General features: G+C 43.7%; 1 protein-coding gene across 1 annotated transcript in view; it reads left to right on the forward strand.

Moving 5' to 3' along the window:
• The window catches only part of LOC122797639 (coiled-coil domain-containing protein 178-like), a 2875483-nt gene that overhangs the window by 808783 nt on the left and 2049264 nt on the right, over nt 1–17436 (forward strand). The gene's annotated exons all lie outside the window — the stretch shown is intronic.

Raw genomic sequence — 17436 nt, forward strand, 5'->3', positions numbered from 1 at the left:
AAGCCTGAGGTGAGGCTATGATTGAACATGGTGCTTAGGTGGGATATTACATTCACTTACATATGGAAGTCTCCAAACCTTCTCCTCAGGATGCAAGTAGATGCCAACCAGTCAAGTCTCAGAACAGTCCTCTTGCAAGCGTGTCACTCAACAGCATATGGTTTGTGAACACTGACAAATACCCTGCCATACTATGACAACATTGTGGAAAATAACATGGCTATAGTCTATAGTTTGGAAAATGTTATGACTTTGAGTTTGATAGCAAAACTATAGATCTGATGTTGTCTTTTTCATTCATTCCTCAACAGATAGGTCTAGGGTCTGATCTCATATCTAACTTCAGCCATGTCAATAAACTTTGGCTGCATAGCTCAATCTCCACCCCTTACGCATAATCCTTCCCTTAGCCTGGATTACCTCAGATCTCATTTGCCACTTCAGTGTTTGAACATGGTCACTTGTAGCTCGAGCATTTTTTGTTTTTTTTTTTTGATTAGATAAGTCATTGTTTTCTTTTTTCCCTTTAGTGGCTAACTGTTTTTCTAGTTCCTTGTTTGCTCCTCTTTTTTGTAGGTATATATTAAAAAAATAGATATATAGTAAAAGTAGAGTTTTTGATCTAGGTCTTGTTGTATACTACTGATGTTGTGCCCCAACTCTTGTTTTCTGCTACTATAGTTTGACCTTACTTCGTCCATCACTACTTAGTTGTGAGGTGCACCTGTTTTGTTACCATTGTTGGTATTTCTGTTTTAACAACATCATGTCTAGAGGTGGTAAGGAGGACTAATATCCTGTGTGGGAGGAAGGAAAGTACAGGGTTTAAATTCTGTTTATTTTTTAAGTCCTCCAAAGCTAGCTACAAATCCAAATTAGCTGCCCTAACTAAGGATAACCAAAAGGTGTTCTTTAGTTACATCCATAACCTCAAAGGTATAGCTCAGATTTGTACTGAACTTGTAGTTAATGGTAGTACATATATAGAACCTGTGGATATAGCAAACCTGCTGGCTGACAGGTTCAGTGAAAATTTCACTCCCCTGTGCCCCCCACATATAACCCAAATCATCCCAAACACCTCTCCCCTGCCTAGTATCTCTGAGGAGCAGGTCTTAAATGCCCTTTCCAAGGCCAAAAACACAGCCTCTATGGGACCAGACAACATCCCGGGCTGTGATCTACATGGGTTAAAACAGGAATTAGCTTCATTATTGAGCATGCTTTTCAGTCACCGCCTAAGCACTGGTTTCATCCCAGTGGAATGGAAAACAGTTATCATCATCCCTTTGCACAAAGGGGGTGCATCCATGGACCCCGGGAACTATAGACTGATTAGCATGATCAGCCTTATCTGCAAGGCCAAGGAGTGAATCATCATGGACCTTATTAACCAAGATCCAAGAAATCTCCAAATGCTTTACCCCCCCCCCCCAGTTTGGTTTTGTCAAGGGGAAATCATGCCTGTTAAACTTGGTGGACTTCTTTGAGACAGTCACCAAAGCACTAGACAAGGGCAAATTTGTGCATACGGCCTACCTAGACTTAGCCAAGGCCTTTGACACAATCCCCTACTCAGGCATCCTTGATAAACTCACCCAGCTGGGTATCAAGCCATATATTAACAGGTGGGTTGCAAACTGGCTCACTGATAGAACTCATACAGTCAAAATAGAGGGCTCCACCTCCTCCAGCAGACTTGTAACCAGTGGTGTTCCACAGGGATTGGGTCTGGGATACCCTACTGTTCAGAATCTACTTCTCTGAAGTGAAGACTAAAACTAAAGGATGGTAGCCAACAAAGTTTGCTGATGACTGCAAACTGGGAGCAATCATTGAAACCCCTATCGATGTCAACATCCTGCAAGAATGCTTTACACAGACTAATGACTTGTGCCAAAGTCATGGTGTTAAACAATGCAAAAAATGCATTATCATTCCCTTTGGCAAGGGTGATGTTCCTGCAAACTATCACATCAATAGCAATACCCTAAGCACATGCTCAGGTGAGAGATCTGGGCACACAGGCTGACAGCAACCTTAACTTCGATCACTGTGTCTCCACAGTGGTAAGAAAGGCATTTTATATTGCTCATCTCATAATTAAGGGCATTGCCTCCAGTAAAAAAGAGGTTATAACCCCCCTTTACTCTTCCCTCAGCAGGCCAATAAAAGAGTACAGTGCTCCCTTTGGTATGTACCTTTCAAAACATTTGCAGCAATTGGAGAGACCATAAAGGTTCCTTACAAAGAAAATTCAGGGTCTTCAAGATCTGTCTTATGCGGACAGACTGAAATCATTGTCACTTCATTCTATGTCATACAGACTGATCAAAGGTGACCTGTGCCTTGCATATAGAACAATCTCTGTCCCAGCTTTGATGGAAATGCTGCACATTCACATCAAATGGCACACGGGTCACTCAGTCAAAGGACCTTAACCTGGTATGCGACATCAACAGAACTTGCTGGAGAGACAGATTTGTCTCACAGTGGTTACTCTGCCTTTGGAACAAGCTTCCTATTCATGTTAAACAAAGCCCCTCAGTGGCCCTATTTAAGTGCAGTTTGGATGATTGGATGGGTAACCAGAAATTCACCCCAGGGGTTCCACCTGTATCCCTCTTGGACAGAGGCAATAGGTGCTGATTGCTGTGTCTGCTTGAACCAGACACCCTTGGGACATAGGTTGAACTTGGCTAGGCTTATAAGGGCCCTGGGGCCATTAGCCTAGTAACCTCCTATGATCAATGATCCTGTGGTAGCTTTTTCTTTCTTGTCTTCCTTGCTTTACTCTCCTTGTGTATTGCTATTGCATTTGCTATTGTTGTTGCTGTTAATTGGTTCAGGTTATCTGACAAACCAACTGGTTTTAAAAAATGCTAATGTTGTGGGCTCAAGATTTCAAATTCGGATGCAAACTCTGAATGTGTATATTGCCTTGGAGCAGGGCACCTTAACACCAAATGTGGGATTTGTGCTGGATTTAATCACTGAGCACTCATCAAGCACAGAAACACGCTAGTGTTCTAAGGCCTGTTCCCAGCTTCCTCTTCACCTTCTGGAGCTCCCTTGTCATCCAGAAAATCATCAGAGAAATCCAAGGGGGGATTCTGCTAGTAAGGTAAAGGATTTGAGGACCTTACCCCAATCGCTCTCCTCTTTCTACTTCTGTCTTGGCTCCACCCAAAAAGATTGCATAATCCTTGCATTCGACTGCTTCCTTGCTCCAGCTAAATATGGATTGAAATCTCCACTCCATAGCTCACCTAGATTCTCTTTGAGATTATTCCTTCGAAGATGCAGTCACCATTCTTTCAGAAAACATATTGGTGAGCTTCCAGACCATCCTCAACTTCTTTATCCCTCTCAGCTAGGAGCTGGCAAAAGGAGATTTGGACAGTATGAAGGGAAAATTTCTCATAACCTAGATTCATTTGGGAGTCATTCCATCTGCATCTCCCATTGGACCCATGCATCTACCACCAGCCCATTCCCAGCTTTTGACTCCTACTATGATCCATCCCCTGGTTTCAAAGTATTCAGACATGAGAATTCCAAGTTTGTCTGTGTTGACTCCTAAGGCCTGGCCTTCACTGACTCTGACACCTTGTCTGATCTAGACAGCACCGATTTTGTCAGAGCCAGAGGGTTCTTGGAGCTGTAGCATTGGTGCTAGATCTGGGGGGGGGGGGGTTGGGTTCAACAACGGTGTTTTCAGAGCTATCCCTTCCAGCTGGAACATCATTGCTGGAAAGTTCGGCACACCTCTGTGTTGAGGCAGGATCGTGGGGATGCTCTGAACTGTCCTGGGCAGGTGGCTTTGGCTGCTATCAGCTAGATTCTTGGTTCCCACATAACCTCTACCTTTGAAGTAGTGGAGAGAGCATTTTCCATCTCTCTGGACAAGGCCTTCTTGCTCCCCTCTGATCCACCCCTCCACAACTATCTGCTTTGGAAACCAAGTCATTTCAACCTGTTCCATCAGTTTAGAAGGCCTGGTGAAGCCTCGCTACATTCCCCATCCAGGCGTCTGCTCATACTTCTGAGTCCTCCCCAGAGCATCCTACCAGAGAGCCCCCTCAGAAGCATATGTACAAAAGCAGATAGATTCCCCCCAGGAATCTTTGATGGAAGACTCTGACTTTGATGAAGAGGAGGGATCCCCCAGATCACCCTTTAACGATGTCTCTTTAGTTGAAATCCTTGAAATTTTGAGACATAAAGGTGGCTGATCTTCCAACTCTCCCCTGTCAGGAGGATTCAGTGTTTCTTGTGTCTTGTGGAGCTGGCTCGGCTATGTCCTGGGTAATCCCCACCCCCTTGGTGAATGAGATGGTGGACCTCATTTTCCACTGGACTTCGAAGGATCCAGATGTCACTAAAACTATCCCCAGTAGGCCATATAAATACCTTGTTGCACCAAAGGATTGGACCCATTGGAGCAAGGGTCCCCCAGTGGATACTATGGTGGTAGCAGCAACCACTAGGAAAGAACGGACAGATTCTGGGAGCAGGTTTATGGGTCAGGAACCTTCACCGTCAGGTCACTGAACTATTTGGCACACATTATGAAATTTTAGAGGGACATGATCACGGAGTTTTCCACTGCCTTCTCAGGTCCATGTCCTCAGAGGACAAGAAGATGGTTTCTTTGCAACTGGCCTCCCTTCAGTCCCTATTGAACGCTTCCATGAGGCTGATTTCTCATGCCTCAGAGGAAGCTTCAAGAGCTGCAGGTTCAGGAATTGCAATAAGAAGGCCCACCTGGATGTGTCTTTGTGATTTTGTGGTGCCCTTCAAAATGTTATTCATTAATGCTCCCTTTAATGGATCCACCTTGTTTGGCCCTAAGGTGAAGGAAGCTGTCTCCAGGAGTTAACAGGATGGGGATACATTATTTGCCATAGGAATGCATTTTTCTACCCCTCATAGGGCTTTTTCGGAATCTGAGATGAGATAGAAGGATGTTGCTCTCCAAGTCACAAGGGCCTCTCCAGGGATCCTAGGGAGACAGATCCCCCTGTGGCAGAGGGGGAATTCTAATGACAGATGTCACTCATATGGTAGAGGAGGTCCACAACATCAGGGCTTCAGGGGGGTGCATTCTCTGTGAAGTCCTTTTAGTGCTCTTGAATAGTTGCCCAATTGCTGCACTCTGGAGTCAGTTGGTGGTGTTTATCCCTGCACCCAGAAGCCTGGACAGCAGTCACTAAAGACACCTAGGTTCAGAGTATAATATCCAGAGGTTATTACATACCATTTTTCTGTTCAACCTCCCAGTCAGCCCAAAGGATTCCCAATGTTCCACCCAGTCAGAGGAAAACAGCATCCACAGAAATAGAAAAACTGCTGGCAAAAAGAGTCAGCCACGCAGTCCCTACAGACCATCAAGGATTCAGAAATTACTCAATATTCTTTTTAGTGCCAAGGAAAAACAGGGGCCTAAGAATAATTTTGGATCTCACCAATTTGAATCAATTTGTCAAACACTCGAAGTTCTGGATGATCACAGTTCAGTCCCTTCTGCTGCTGTTGTGCAAGTATGATTGGATGTGCTCTACAGATCTCCAGGATGCATACTATCACATCAAATTAAACAGGTACTCCAGGAGATACCTACACTTCTGGCTGGGAGTCCATCACTACCAGTTCAGGGCCCTGCCCTTTGGTCCCACCACAGCCCCAGGGTGTTTACCAAGTGCATGGCAGTGTTCACAGCTCATTTAAGAGTGCTAGATTCTGAGTGTTTTCTTATCTCAGTGAATGGATCCTCTCTGTTCCCAACAAGCCTCTACTGATTCAGGCCAGGGACTACTTGTTCCAAGTATATCTTCAACTGGGCATTACAGTGAACTACACCACATCTTAGCTCTTCCCCATTCAAGTCCTGGAATTCATTGGTGCTCATATTGATATGGTGGCACAAATCACACGCTTACCATAGACAAGGTTAAACAATTTGCAGAGCCAAGCATCACACATTCTGTCTCTTTCCCCCCCCCCCTCCATCCAGGTTAGTTTTGGGGTTTATTGTATCTATAATTATAATTCAGTAATTCTGGTACCTTTAGTAAGGCTTCACATGAGGGCACTGCAGTGGATCCTTGCAGTGAAATAGTCAATAGGACATCATACCCTGACTGCATGGATTCAGATTACAATGATTTGCAGGGAACACATAGCCTGGTGGATCAATGCAGAAGAAGTATCATAGGGCTGCCCCCTTATCCTTCCTATATCCAAAACCAGAATTACTATTGATGCCTCTCAATGGGGGGGGGGGTCATTACTTGGGAAGGATGGTCCAAGGCACATGCTCTCAGTTGAAGGTCAGGCTTCACATCAATGTTCTGGAAATGAGAGCAGTCCTATTAGCACTGCAGGCATTTCAAGATGTTATTTCTCCAGGGATGGTTGCTATCCAGATGGACAACATGTTGTCTTGTACATCAACAAACAGGGTGGACCCGATCCTACCCCTTATGTCAAGAAGTATTGACAGTGTGGCAGTGGGCGATCTCTTCTGTCCACTTTCTGAGGGCAGTGCATATTCTTTGGAAGTCCAATGTGCTAATAGACAAACTGAGCAGGTTCATCTTACTCCCTCATGAGTGATCTCTGAATCCTTTTGTGGTGGAAAAGATATTTTCATCAATGGGACGAACGTGCTATGACCTCATCACTTCTCCCCCCTCAATTCCAAGTGCAGCAGGTACTTCACTCTGATCTCTCCAGAGGGAGAGTCATTGAGAGACTGTCTGATTCATGATTGGCCCTCTGGCCTTTTTTATAACTTTTCCCCACCCCTCTCATTCCCAAGTTTTTTCAGGAAGCATCTCAGCAAAGTTCCCCATTCTGGCCTCGACAGGCGTGGTTTCCCTTCCTGTGGCCTTATCTAGTACATTCTTTCTGGGTGTTGGGTCCTCCTCAGGGCCTTCTTTCTCACCCATCCAGGATACCTCACACAGTTATTTGAACTCTCAGGTTGACTGCATGCTTTCACCACTTCCACTGATGTCTAGGCATTCCGGGCTTTCTTTCATGGTCTGTCATATGCTTACATCCTCCCAGAAAGACTTTAGCAGAAAGATTTATAAAAGCAGACAGAATAGATTTTTCAAATGGGCTCTCCAGAGACAACTAAATCCATTTTCAGCACCTATTCCAACTATCCTTGACTTTCTTGTCTCCATTTTCAGTAGTGGAGCTAGTTATTCTACAATTAAGGTTCAACTTGCTGCTATTTCTAGGATTTCACATAGGCAAAAAACATTCGTCTTTAGCATCACTGAGGATAATGAAGGCCTTTCTCAAAGGTAACTTTTTACTTTGTTCACCTATTAAGGAACTTACTTCTTTGTGGGATTTAACAACACTTCTTCAGGCTTTGACACAGCCCCCCTTTGAGCCTTATGCCAAGGTCGACTTAAAATTTTTGTCTTGCAAGACCATTTATCTGGTTACAGTTACATCAGCTAGATGAGTATCAGAACTCTAGACACTCTCTTCCCAGCCACCATATCTAAATTTTCATATGGATAGGGTGTCCCTTTCAGACTATCCCTTTCCTACCTAAGGTGGCATTAAAACCAACTACTAACCAGTCCATCAATCTACCTGTTTTGTTTCCAAGGTTTTCCAACAAGAGAGAATACATGCTCCACCTGTTGAATGTACACAGTCAGCTTAGATTCTATCTCCATAGAACTAAAGATTTCAGGAAATCAGACCAATTGCTGATTTCTTTTTCCGAAGCTAAATTGGGCAAGGCGGTACCAAACGTAACTTTACCTAGATAGCTCACTGATTGCATTTCCTTTATCAGAATAAAGGAGTGACATTACCTAAACCCTCTAAGGCTCATTCCACAAGATCTGTGGCCACATCTCCTGCTTTCTTGTCTAAAGCTTTCATAGATGACATTTGTGCAGGTGTCACTTGGTCCAATGCTCATACCTTTATTGCTTATTACTAATTGGACATCTTATATAGGGATTTGGCAGTGTTTGGCTCTGCTGTACTCCAGAATATCCTTCCCTGAGGACCATCCATTAGTTGAAGAATGGTCAAAAAAGACAACATCAGTGACAAAAGTTATGTACTCACCATAACAATGCATCTGTTTTATTTTTTCCTTCCTCAACTTCCCACCCTCCTGCCCCCTTCCTGCTTTGAAAGATTTTCATTTGGGCTTCTAGTATGTTTTGAGGAGTGATTCCTGTTTGCCTTTCTTTATGAGCTCCAGCCTTCCTCTTTTCTATTCTATTTGGAATGCAATGTAATTTTGAGTGTGTTTTTTTTACTGGATACCATGTTGTGGCATAAGATGGCATGCTGACTAGAGGGCAAACTGGATCTGAGGTAATGTAGGCTAAGAAGAAGATTATGGGTAAGGGGAGGAACCAAAGTCTATGGAAGTGGCTGAATTCAGATCTGAGACCCTTTGGGTGGTGAATGATGAAAAGAGAAAACACAAATGCATCATTAATGGTGAGTACATAGCTACTTATCACTTTTATTAAGCTACTACCCAAAGCACTACTCAAACTACAGATAATGATGGTAGTCATGCAAATATTTGATATTTTAGTGGCATAAAAAACAGGCTAAAAAATGTGTGTGTCAGATTAATTGAAGCCTAGCTATTTAATGAGATCTCAGAGGAGGAGCTGTATAACAAACTGGAAGTGTTTTCAGTGATGGATTATCTGCCCATGGCATAGGAAAAGCAAAGACATTTCGAACGGTACACTGAGAGTTACTTAGAGATGCAGCTGCTAAATAATCCCGTGTTAAATGGGTGACCAGTGGAAAACAAGAATATCCCACTCCAAATGCAGCATGGTTTTATTTACCTTTAGGTATGAAATGTCACATTCAGGAGCTTTAGTTTAAATCCATTCAAGTTAAAGTGCTTGCAGCATTGTGAATCTACCTACTGCTTTGGATCGAGGAAGCCCACTTCGGTATGGTAAAATACAGAGATTGAGCCAGGGATGTAATATTGTTACAAGCATATCCATCAAGATAAAGACTATGATAAAATAATGCCACTCATATTACATACTTCATAAAAGCCAAATAAAGATGGAGATGGGGCCATATGAGATTCCACATCAACTTTTGTCAAAAATAGTAACTGACCTGTTTTAGTTCAGACAAATGCATCACATTTGTTGTGGACTTCTACTGCAGGTACCCTGAAGTGATAACACATCTTCAAACACTGTGCTATCAGTTGTGAAGGTAATGTTGCATATCATGGCATTCCAGAGATTCTTATTCTGTACAGTGGTTTTCAGTTTAGGAGCCAAGAGCTTCACAATTTCATGGCTGAATGAGAATTCTGCCACACCACAGTGAGGCTAAAATACCAGCAAGCAAATGGATAAATACAGTGAACCATTAAAGCTGTAAAACATATAATGAAAGAATGTTGCCTGGATGAAAATCAGGACTGTTGTCTAGCACTCCTAAAGTACTACTGCATACCACCTTCGACCTATGAGAGTGTCACTTACCTATGGGCAGGAGAATGTGAACAAGGTTGCCAACTTTATTAGTGCTGTTGGAGCTGGAAAATGACAAATGTGATATAGAAATGCATATTAATACAATAGTACCAGAAGAACTATGGTAAGAAAGGGTCAAAAAATGAAGCAGGCCATTCCCAGAAGACATTGTGAGATTATACTATCTTCTTGACGAGTATGATCCATTCAGCCCAACTCTGTGGTTCTTTATACAGCTGGAACTCACAGGTCTTACCTTGTACAAACAAATGAAGGCCTAATCCTGAGAAGAAACTGGAGCCATCCATATAAAATCAGTCAAGAGAGCTTCCAGGGCACAGTTCTCATCAATGCATGGAGAGGAGAAGAAGTAAAAGAGGAAACAAAAAGTATTCATATGTCCACTACACTTAAATATACCTGCTGAAAACATAGAAAAACATTTCCATTTAGAGGTGTAGAAAGATCTAGTTAGTACTGGAGTAGTGAAGACCCTAATCTAGAAGTTCCTATCTGGCCCAAACCCATTTCAAAGGTTCAAGAATAGGTGACCCATTAGACTATCAAAAAGGTGTACTTACACTTAAATTCTATTTATTTAATGTTACTAATTGATCTCATTAATGTCTAACAACAGACAGTTAATTAAGTGTACCATTCGTGACTGCCAGCAGGCTAGATTGCAGTTGCTTAAAGTTGTAATTCAGAAGAAAAAAAAATGTGAGAAAGTATTTTCAGATGAGCAAAATAAGTAGCTTTTTTGCATTTCTTGTTAAGCTGAGGTGATATTCTCAGACTTACTGTGCTTAATTGTGCCTCTGAATATCACAAATTTAGTGCTATGATTAAGTTACAGTGAGACTGAAATACTGTGTGGTTTGCTTTTCAAGTTTTATTGGCTTGAGTGGCACAAGGCAATCCACATAGCTAGTGCTATAGACATGATTAACTCTACAGCATTCTCAATTCTGTTGGTGTTAATGAGTTAAATGTCCTGAAATGTCGGAGCTTTTCTAAGTAAATAAGTTCAATGTTCTTTAATGGGTTTCTTCTAAGTACTTGCACATGTTTTTGTATACAGTTGCAGGATGTAAAGCAAAATCTTTAAAGGGAAGGCTGTAATATATAATGTTAAGTTGTCTATCTCGCCGTCATTCTTGCTGTTTGGGATCAGAGCCAATCTTCGGCTCTGACTCGGCCATCTTCACTAGCTCGAGAGCTGTTTACTGGCTCGAGGCTACCCCTTATCCCATGATGCCTAGCGACAGCTATACAGATCTCGTTTGCCGCTTCAGCTGCGAGGTGTGTCATTTTCTGGCTCAGGCTTGTATATTTCAATTTTTTGTGTAAAAAAATATTCTCTTAGACCCTTTAAACGAATAGATATTTTACTGTTCTTAGTTTTATTCTGTATGTGTTGTTGAAGTACTTCGTTCTTCTTAGTTTCCCTTTTATTTAGAACTTGTTTAAGTTAGAGAGTTCTCCTCCCTCCCCCTCTCCCTAGGATAGCCGTTTAACTTAGAGGCTTTCCTTTCCTTTTTTTTTGCTATCATTAAAACAAAACAAAAAAAAAAATACAGAGGTTATATATTTATAGGTGTACTTGTTTAGAGTAGTACTTATTTGTCTGTCTGTGTTTACCTTGTGGTACGTAGTTTTTTGTAGTTGGGTCATGTCAAAGGAAGCTAAAGTATCTGGCTTTAAAAAGTGTGACTCATGCTGTCAGAAAATGTCTCTGACAGATGGGCACACTAGCTGCATTTATTGTTTGGGCGCTGTTCACCTGCAGGACTCTTGTTCTATTTGCCATGCCTTTAGTCCAAGAGTCCTGCAGGAGCGTAAGAACAAATTGATCCTTAGGGGTCTGTTAAAGCCTCAGGATTCACCGGCAAAGAGTTCCCAGCCAGTGAAATCCCCAAAATCCACTAAACCATTGGCTCCACCTTCGGAGCCGACTCCTGTACAGGATTTACCGAGTATGTCGGTTCTGGCTGGCACCGACAAGTCAACCCCTCCGTCGGCTCCATTGGATGTTTCGGAGCCATCTTTGAGCTATAAGAGACTGAGGTCCCCTTCATTAGAGTCAGTTCATGTGGCTCCTCAGTCTCCATTATTGCAAAGTGAACGTAGCCACTATTCATCTCACTCCTCTCGATCCTCTAGGCTGTCGGATCATGATGTGGAGAGAGTAGTAAGTAGGTTGCTTAAATCACAGGCACTAGCAAAATTATTGTCTAGCCCTCCTCAACAGGTATCAGCTCCATCCACCTCTTTTTCTGTTCCTCCTCCGCCTCCATTGAGTTCGGAGCCAGGATTCGTTGGGGTTCGAGTAGTGGAACCGTCGGCTCTAATCACCATCTCTCCTTCGGTTCCGACTTCGGCTCCGATTACCTCGATAGTTCCTTCTATCGAGGAATCTGGATGCCAGGGCTCCCTCATCAGCTCCGAGGGGGCGAGTGGCATCGGACCCTTGTTCTACCCAGATCTCCCTCTTGGAGCATCGGCGCAGTTGAGCTCAGTTCCAACATCGGCCTCGGAGGCGTCCCCACGGCGCAGAGAAAGATTCCTATTTCTTCGGAACCAGAGCTTTCTCTGCCTCGAGGCAGGGACGCCTTTGAGGTCATGCGGAGTGTGCTGTCCCCTGAGACAGCTCCACTACCAGCTCCGCCCCCCATAGTGTCTGTGACAAACTCTGCTCCTCCTCCATTGGGTGTTTTCTCTTCTTCCGAGGCCTCCCCTGATCACTCAGAGGAGCCCTCTTGGAAGAAGAAGTGCAAGAGGAAGCACATTGACTCCCCTGAGTCTGTCACTTCTGATACAGACTTAGATGAATCGGAAGGGTCCCCGAGATCCACCTCTGAAGATGTTTCCTTTTCAGACATCCTTGAAATGCTTAGGCAGAGGGGGAACTGGACTCCCCTAGCCCCTACTGAGGATGAGTCTGTATTCCTGGATGCTTTCGGTTCCCGACCTTCCACTTCCTAGGTTTCTCCTCCTTTCCACCCACTTATGTCTGTAGTGGCTCAAAAGGTTTGGTCAGCTCTGGACACAGTGGAACCAACTCCGAGGAGACCTGGTAAATTTATTACAGCCCCCCAGGATAAGCAATTCCTTTCTAAAGGTGTGCCCGTTGATGCCATGGTGGTAGCAGCAGCCACCAAAAAAGAGTTAGCAGAGACCTCTTCATCTGCTCATCCCCCTAACAAGGAGTCTAGGACGATGGACAGGTACGGAAAGTGAATGTTTGCTTCAGCGACCTTCTCCATGAGGTCCCTGAACTATCTATGTCATTTTACTCACCTTCGAAGGGATCCCCTTAAAGAGCTTGGAGATACCCTTCAAGATCCTACAGCTGAGGGAGTACAAGCCAAAGTAGCTTCCCAGCTAGTGACTCTTAATTTTGTAGTTAATTCCTCCATGAGGCTCATTTCCTATGCAGCTGATGGAGCGAGTAGAGCCACAGGCACGGGTGTGGCCCTCAGGAGGCATGCTTGGATGTGGCTGTGTCACTTTGCAGAACCCTTTCAAGCATCCTTCACCAATCCCCCCTTCGATGGCTCCTTTCTCTTTGGGCCACAGGTGAAAGACACGTTGACTAGGTGTGAGCAAGAAGGCAAGACTCTCTCTGCCGTGGGAGTCCATTTTTCCACTCCCTCTAGACCTTACCCCAAGGGTCAGAAGAGTGGGAAAATGTGGTTCTGCAAATCTCAGGGAGCCTTGCCTGACACACATAGTGATTTTTCCTCCAGAGGCAGAGGGAAAAACAACAATAATAAACACCGCCCTTGTGGCAGAGGGGGTCCGCAGAATCAGGGCAACAGAGAATCCTTCTCTGACAAGCCCTTCCAACATCCCTGAAGGGTTGCCTGGCTGCTCACCTCTGGAGGCAGTCGGTGGAAGACTTTTGCTGTAACCAAAAGCCTGGCAAAATTTAACAAGAGACAGATGGGTACTGTCCATTATATCCGGAGGTTACAAAATTCCCTTCCATAAATCTCCCTTACAGTCAAAGAAGGCCCTTCCAGATGTTCCACCCAATCTGAAGGAGCAAGCAGTAACAGAAGTTTCAAAACTGCTAGAAAAAAGAGCCATTCAGGAAGTCCCCGCAGACCAGCATGGATCCGGAACTTACTCAAGGTTCTTTTTGGTACCAAAAAAGACAGGGGACTGGAGACCGATTCTGGATCTCAGCAGACTAAACAAATCTGTACAAAGAACAAAGTTTCGGATAGTCATGCTACAGTCCATTCTACCCTTCCTGGGTCAGGACAATTGGATGTGCTTGATAGATCATTGGGATGCGTACTACCATATCAAGATGGGCAGATGCTCCAGGAGATTTCTTCGCTTTTGGGTGGGGGCTAGTCATTACCAGTTCAGAGCTCTGCCCTTTGGTCTCACCACAGCCCCAGGGTGTTCACCAAATGTATGGCAGTGGTCACGGCTCACCTGAGATGTCAAGGATTCCAGGTGTTTCCATATCTAGATGACTGGCTCCTCACTGCTACCACCAGACATCAACTCTTACAAGAGCGGGATTATACGATAACATCTTGCACCCAGCTAGGTATTACAATAAATTTCGAAAAATCTGCCTTGTTGCCCTGACAGTCTATCACTTACATAGGAGCAGGATTAAACACAAGGGAAATGTCCGCAAGGTTACCACTGGAAAGAGTGTCCAGAATTCATCAACAAGTGCAAATCCTAATGCAGAGCAAAAGGATCCAAGTCAGGTATGTCCTTCAAACTCTGGGCTCCATGGCAGCTGCCATTCTTCTACTTCCATAAGCATGTTTCCACATGAGAATTCTTCAGTGGCTTCTTTTCACGCAGTGGTCTTTCCAGAAGCTACCCATGTCTCATATGATCCTGATCACGGAGGCATGCAAAAGGCATCTTTCTTGGTGGATGGTCTCCCCACTAGTGACTCAGGGCAGACCTTTCATATAGCCCCCTACGGTAGCCACAGTGACTACAGACGCCTCCCTGATAGGGTGGAGGGGCATTATCTGGGCAGGACAGTCCAAGGCACTTGGCAACCTCATGAGTACCATCTGTACATAAATGTCCTAGAAATGAAAGCTGTGCTCCTAGCATTGCAAGCCCTTCAAGATTCTCTTCTTTCCGGGACCATAGCAATTCAAACAGACAACATGTCAGTGGTGTGGTACATCAACAAGCAGAGCGGAACCAGATCCTACGCCCTGTGTCGAGAAGCACTCAGACTTTGGCAGTGGGTGATTTCCTTTCAACTTTTTCTGATTGCGATGCACATCCCTGAGAGATCCAACGTCATAGCAGACAGGCACAGCAGAGCTATCCTCATGCCTCACGAGTGGTCTCTGAATCAGGAAGTTGCGGATCTTATCTTCTGCAAATGGGGACAGCCTTGCTGCGATCTTTTTGCCACCCCTTTCAAAAGCAAATGCAGCAGCTACTTCTTCCTTCTTCCGCTTCCAGGTCACATACCCAAAGATGCTCTAGTCCACAATTGGCCTCAGGGACTCCTTTATGCCTTTCCTCCATTTCCCCTGATACCGAAACTCATACAGAAAGCAAAATCATTGGGTTGCAAAATGATCCTCATTGCCCCCTACTGGCTTTGACAGATATGGTTCCTGCACCCCTACCTTCTCGATCAGCCCTGGACTCTGGACCCAATTCCATATCTCCTGATTCATCAATCAGGTGGGTTGCATCAATCCCTCCAAACTCTACAGCTCACAGCTTGGTTGCTCCAAGTCCAACCTTAGCCAGGCTTCCCAGCATTTCCCCAGCAGTCCGCGAGATTATCATTTCCTCTCATAAATCTACAACGAGAAAAACTTATGCTAGCAAATGGAAACGTTTTTCTTCTTGGGCAGAGTCTAGGAATGTGAATCCCTTCTCAGCACCAGTCCTCAAAATTCTTGAATTCCTAGCACACCTTTTTCACTCCAGGGCCGCTTCCACTATGATTAGGGTACAATTAGCGGCCCTTTCTAATTTTCATATCGGTTTGACAAATTCTAACATCATGTCTCATAAGCTCTGTAAAGCTTTTTTGAGAGGAACATCTCTTCTTAGACCTCCAGTTAGAGATCCCCCTCCTCCTTGAGACCTTCATTTAGTCCTAACTTCCTTAATTCTGCCTCCTTTTGAACCAGCAGCATCCTGCTCCATCAAGTTTCTGTCTTGGATGACACTCTTTCTGGTTGCTATCACTTCAACTAGGCATGTCTCAGAACTTCAAGCACTATGTGTTCGTCCTCCCTACCTGGTGTTTCACAAGGACAGAGTTGCTCTGAGGACTAATCCTTCGTTTCTTCCTAAAGTCTGCTCTACAAGCTTCACCAATTGGACGTTCATAGACAATTGCATTTTTACCTACATAGAACTAAAGAAATAAGATAGTCAGACCAATTATTCCTTTCTTATGCTTTAAACAAACAAGGTCTCCCAGTTTCCAAGGTGGCCTTATCCAGATGGTTGTCCCACACTATTACATTTATTTACCAGTTACGGAATAAAGAGTTACCAACTAAACTGAAAGGTCATTCTACTAGGGCATTAGCCACCTCCATAGCCTTTCAGTCTAGGTTGCCCATGGATTCCATCTCTGCAGCTGCCACGTGGGCAAACCCTCATACCTTTATTTCTCATTACAAGGTGGATTTGGTCTCATGGAGCAGAGCTGACTTTGGTTCCACTGTTCTGGAGAGTCTGTTCCACTGAGCCACCCAGGATGTTAGGTGATAGGGATGCTGTCCCAAACAGCAAGAATGAAGGCGAGATAGACAACTTAACATTAAGAAGTTATGTACCTACCATAACGTTCCATGTTAGTTGTCTTCATCTCACCTTCTTTCTTGCATCCCTCCCTCCATCACCCCGTCCTAGTGGATCAAGAGGAATCCTTTTTCACTGGCTGAGTATTCTTTATTGTTATTCTTCTGGCTAGGTCTTCCTAACCTATTCTAGATTTTAGGATGCATGGAACAACCAGTTTTTTGATAACTGGTTTCTCTCATAATATGTCTGGGATTAGCTATTTCAAACGAGATCTGGGTAGCTGTCGCTAGGCATCATGGGATAAGGGGTAGCCTCGAGCCAGTAAACAGCTCTCGAGCTATTGAAGATGGCCAAGTCGGAGCCGATCCCAAACAGCAAGAAAGAAGGCAAGATGAAGACAACTAACATGGAACGTTATGGTAGGTACATAACTTCTTATTAGTGATGTAGTCCATTTAACAGCTAAGTGCAATGCGTGCTGGCAAAGGCATGCTTATATTTCTTTGCAAGCGGTCACTTTTAATCCATCCTGGCAAAGATATGAATGCATTCTATCTTTCAAGATCTGAATTTTCATATATGCATGCTGGAATGTAACCACTGCTGGGATGGGGTTTGTGGACTTCATGGAGAAAGCCATAGCTTTTTGTCTAGTGAATATTAGGATTTGAGTCCTAATGTTTAATTTCTGTACTTCTACCATGTCAGGACTTATTGTCATCTAAATTGTAATTGTCCGATAAATTCTGAGTGCCTACCATACTCTTCGTAAATTTATAATGCTCTTACCATGGTATAAAGATCAATAGAAATTGCTGTTATCTGTTGGTTCTATTTTACTTTTACTTTAAATATAATAACTAGATAAAGTGGTATTTTGGGTCTGATTATAGCCCAGCCTAATTTGTAAGGGCCTAGAACAATCTCAGAATTAATTCACCAGTTTTTAAAACTATATACAGATATTTTTGCAATTCATTCAAGTTTCAAAAAACAGACCATAAAGACCTGTCTTGAGGATTCTGTACTGCATCAACAAGCTATTATAACATATTGATTATTTGTATTTTTTTATTAGTGAATGGTTTCTAAACATGTTAAAGATGACACATGCTGACATAAAATTATTTTGTTGCAATTGTATTTT

This window comes from Protopterus annectens, chromosome 3.part1 (assembly GCF_019279795.1).
Source record: "Protopterus annectens isolate FY-2018-M chromosome 3.part1, PAN1.0, whole genome shotgun sequence".
In the NCBI taxonomy this organism is placed as follows: Eukaryota; Metazoa; Chordata; order Ceratodontiformes; family Protopteridae; genus Protopterus; species Protopterus annectens.